This window comes from Seriola lalandi, unplaced genomic scaffold (assembly GCF_002814215.2).
Source record: "Seriola lalandi dorsalis isolate HSWRI2012SDOR001 ecotype SW California unplaced genomic scaffold, Sedor1 jcf7180002054950, whole genome shotgun sequence".
In the NCBI taxonomy this organism is placed as follows: domain Eukaryota; kingdom Metazoa; phylum Chordata; class Actinopteri; order Carangiformes; family Carangidae; genus Seriola; species Seriola lalandi.
Window position 1 is genome coordinate 70,065 of NW_019525501.1, and position 4,942 is coordinate 75,006.

General features: G+C 41.0%; 1 long non-coding RNA gene across 1 annotated transcript; it reads right to left on the minus strand.

Moving 5' to 3' along the window:
• Positions 1–813: 813 nt before the first annotated feature.
• Positions 814–1,512, minus strand: LOC147817497 (uncharacterized). The gene is made up of 3 exons (XR_015436323.1): positions 1,239–1,512; positions 990–1,147; positions 814–905 (listed from the first exon to the last, which is right to left on the minus strand). It is a non-coding gene; the product is annotated as an uncharacterized LOC147817497 (long non-coding RNA).
• Positions 1,513–4,942: the final 3,430 nt, after the last annotated feature.

Below are 4,942 nucleotides of genomic sequence, written 5' to 3' on the forward strand. Positions count from 1 at the left end.
ATTAAACACCTTTTCAATGACAACAATGAAGTTGTGAATAAAACTAATGAACATGAGTCAAGTCAGTGTCCAGTCTTTGCACTGCGCCATCCTGAATGCAATTTAACAATATCATTAAAAAGAAACAAGAACTGCAGTAAAATAATGATTCAGTTATCGTCTCTGTCATCTTTGAATATATAAACTTGTTGGGCCGCAGCCTCTGTCCTCGACCTCCTCAGCAGCAAACAGCAGAGACTCGGTCCGACAGCAGCTGCTCAACATAGTGGAGCATTAAGAAGCTGAAGACACAGATTTCCCTCAGGAGCTGGTGGAGACCAAATACAGAGCTAAAAGAGAGGGAACACTGGACTGACATCATCATGAGACATCAGCTGACACAAACACCACTCCAACTGCAACACATCAAATATAATAATTATAAATAATGTCAATGAAAAGTTAGAAATTAAGATAGAAGACAATGTCCTGTCTTCTCTTCATCTCTTCCCTCCACTCCTCCACAGTCTTTCCACCAACAGTCACAGTGAGACTCACCTGCGATGTGAGTGAGGTCAGTGTCAATCCTTCTGGGTTGGACACACTTGCTGCAGATGTATGACGTTGGCAGCCGGAGGGTTTTTCCTCCAGGCAGCCGCCCCCGCTCTGCCACAGCAGCTTCAGGTCGCCTTCCTCTTCCTGAAGGCTCTGGTCCTGAGTCCTCGATTCAATTCAAAGAGCTGGATGTTGGTCTGAGCCTCAACCTGGGGCCGGCCAGCACTGCCTCTCTGATGACACCGAGTCCTCACGGTCCCTCTGGACCATGTGGCCACTGGGTGAAGACGCAGAGCTGGTTTCAAACGGCCTCCATCAGGCGGCTAACACTGGCCCAGTTTGCAGGGCCCGAGTTCAGTCCAAGAAGACAGCTGAGAGATAATCAGAGAGCAGTGTGTGTTAATATAGATCTGATATTCATTAGAGGAAACAGTGATATCTGAAGTGAATCTCACCTCTGGAGACTCTCCTTCCCAGGACAGGAGGTGTTCTCCCCCGTCGCTGCCTTGAACTGTCACCTGCCTCTCCTGGTCTCTGGGAGTGAAGACAACTCGCTCTTCCTCCTGCTCTGTCTGGCAGGTGTTGCCAGGAGCTTGGAAGTACTTGGCACTGGCTTGAGGAAAAAGGTTCTGGATCAAAAATTAATGCATGAAATGATAATACACAATATACTTAACCACAAGCTCTGAGACACCCGCATGTACCTGGGATGAAGTGGTTAAGGTGGAAACCAGAAGGCTGACCCCGCCCCTTGTCAGTCTACCAGTCTCTGTACAGCTGCACCTGCTGGGTCCTGAATGCAGGTGAGGCGGCTCCTCTGTGTCTCCATGTGTCCTGGGTGCAGAGAGAATCCAGCAAAGAGACGTCCAGGGTGACGTGGAGATCCTGGATGAGGAGGAGGACATCTCCTCTGCCCCATGTGTCCTCCTCCAACAGTGGAGCCTCCACTCCTCCCAGGAGATCCTCTGGATCACCTTGGCAACAGTCAGGCCGAACATCATGTGCTTCCCCTCCAGTGAGGACTTTTTTACATTGTATTATTTTTAACGATCTTACAAATTGTTAAATTCATTCATCAATGACCAATCCCAGAAAGCTAGCTGCTAATGGTAGTGCTAATGAAAATTGGGGGCAGCTCTATGTACTGTACATGCACATGTTCATTGCTACCATTATCATCATTATCATTAATTGCAATTATATCATTGTAAGCATTATAAATGTTATCAATAGCCTTGTTTGATCAATTATAATTATTTTTACACAATCACAAACAAAATGTCACTTGTGTATCGTGCTTCATGGTTAAAATTTAAACCTTCTGTTTGTCCGTTTGTCACCAGTGAAGATGTTAGTTATCCCCCACCTGTTACTTTACAATCACCTTCTGTTTGTGCGAACGAGAACAACGGCTAGCTCACCCCCCCCCCCGACTTAGCCCAGGCTCAAAATGATTTTGAGCTTATAATGTTTACAAATAATAATCATTTGTTCAGTTTTGATTCAGACTGTCTCAACAAATACAAATCTCTTTGCCTCAAGTACAATTTGTTTTCACATACACAAACTTGAATTTCTCATGTAGATTTATTTTCCAGGTTTATAAAGTTTGATTTACAACTACAATTATTGGAATTATTTGTGAACATCACTTTATAAGCTCATAATCATTTTGACTCTAATTTGAGCCGAGATACATGTGAAGTTACAGTAACAACAGTTTTGTTTTTAAAAACATCTGCTCATTAATACACGTCTCTCAGCATGAAGCAGCCTGTTACACCTTACATTTACCTGGTAGTTTACTGTTTGCAGAGCTTTGCTCAGTGAAGTGATAAACAGTTGTTGCTCATTACTCCGTCACTATAAAGTTCTTTAACAACAAATCAGACACAGCAAGTTTCTAAACAAGTATTTCAATTGTATTCAAGCCAAATATTAATAATCACATCCACATTGTTTTCTGATGCATTCGATATGACGCCAACTTAAATGTAATAAACAGAATATCATTTTAACTCATCTTAAACATTTACCTATTTAACTGTGTGGAAATGCTGTTACACAAAATACAAACTGCTTTTAACAGAAATTAACAATCGTTTTAACTCATTTTGTAGTTTAATTCAACCTTTTATAACCTGTGAAATGAATCTGCATGAGAAGTTCAAGTTTGTGCATGTGGGGGGAAAGAAAAATGACAATTTTAAAGAATTATGTTGCATTTGTTCAAGAAGAACATGAATCAACACAAATGCTCAGTGGTGAATTTAAACAAAGACAGGGAGAGAAGAAATGCTTTTGTGGATGTGTGTGTGCAGACACAGCAGAAAACTGAGCATGCAACACTCCCAGTGTGTGTCCCATGTTTGTGTTTATCATTTGTTCATAATTTACATTCAGACTTTAACAAATACAAACCTCTTCCACACATGCAGAAACTTGAATCTGTCATGCAGGTTTATTTCACAGGTAAACAAATGTTGATTTACAACTACAAACATTGGAATTATTTGCTAAGGTGCCTATATGTATGGGGTGGTGTAATGCACATGACTCACCTTTTCTTTCTGGGTAAGGTGTGGTTCTGGCCCGAGGTGGATCCATCCCTATGAAAACACAAAAGGAAAAATAAGGACATTAGCAGCTGCTTTTCTGACTGGGGATGCACCGATCCACTTTTTTCACCACCGATACCGATATCTGAGGTTTAGTATCTGCAGATACCGATCCGATACCGAACGAAGCGCTGAATTATTACCTATCAAATGGTTTTATAGTGCGAGAAAAAAAAATGGGATCATTCTTCCGTGCATATGATTTGACTTCCTTTTTCTACAAAACAAATAAACAGATATAAATGTTCTCTTATTTATTTAACAACTGTGCACCAGTACAAAAATCTTAAACCAATAGCTTCTCTAGCTCGGTCAAACAACATGTAAAAAGAAATACAAATGTCACTGGTATAAAATCCGATGTAAAATTAAATACAATAAATAATAACAAATAATGAAGGAGCTGAAACTGAGAAAATAAACAATAGCTTTACTGGCTTGGTTGGTAGATCAGCTCTTTACAATGTTTAGTGCAAATGGGAATTAAACATGCATTTCAAAAACAGCTGAATAAACCAATAGCTTCACTAGCTTGGTCAAAACTAAAAATAAAATGAAAAAAATAAGAGGTAGTCCAAATTTGTCCGGTTTTTTCAGCACTAAAAGGGGATGAAGGCCCGTGGAGGAACCCCAGCTGCGATCGTGTCGCCGGTGTGTGACCCAGGAAGCTTGTAGCATTTAGCATCGCGCTGTAGCACGTAGCTCTCATCCAGCCAGTGTGCCGTTAAACTTAAAGGTGACACGGGGGAAACGTCAGAGCTCCAGATATCGGTTGTAAAACTCAGAGCTTTGGCATCTTTTATCTTCTCTGATATGTCTTTACACACTTTTCCTCAGACATGTATTTCCGGCTCACCATGTCGTACCGTGGCTCCAGGTGGCTAATTAGCAGCCGGAATCCTTCGCCCATCCATAACGACGAAGTTCAGTATTCTCTCTGTGATTTGTTTTGCCTGCACACAGTTGGTTGGAAAATGTTCACTTCTTTCTTTCATCTCCATCAAAGTTAGCTGCTTCATACCTCTGCCCTTTTGTTTGTTGAGTTCAATAAACTCGGCATGCTCCTTGAACATTCACGCCACAAGTATTGCATATGGCCGTCGGACTTGCTGAGACAGCATGAAAACCCGCCAAATTTCCGATGCTCGCTCCATCCTGAACAATATGGCCGTCTTGTCTTGTTTGCGTATGACGCACTCACAGCGTGTAACACAGAGCTAAAATGAATAGATCGCCCCCTATTATCGGGTCCATTGTCACCGATACCCGATCTAGATTTTTCTTTTATATCGGTACCGATACCGATAACAGTATCGGATCGGTGCATCCCTACTTCCGACTATGAAATGTTTTTGAAGCAGTCTAAGGACTTCAGAACAATAAAGATTCATCAATCATCCATTTAAACCTCATTTAGCATTTATTGTAATAAAAACAAGACTTTATGAACAAATCTGAACAAAGGATACATGTGAAGAATTCGTAGAAGAGATTCATATATATATACATACATACATAAATACAAACACACTAGCGGTGAGGCAAAATAAAGACACTGTAAGATGAAGAGCTTCTGTCAACGTCTGAAACATGGTGCTCAAAGATGCGGTGGATCACAGTTAATCACAAATATCGATCAGTCTGCTTCAGTTGAGGACTGGTTTGAGTATTAAATGAACAATCTTCTATATGACAAATATCTGTCTACACATTTTGTAAACGTCACGTTATCTTAACTTGAACTATCAGGACGTCTTGATGGACAATGTATTAACTGATATTAACGCTGC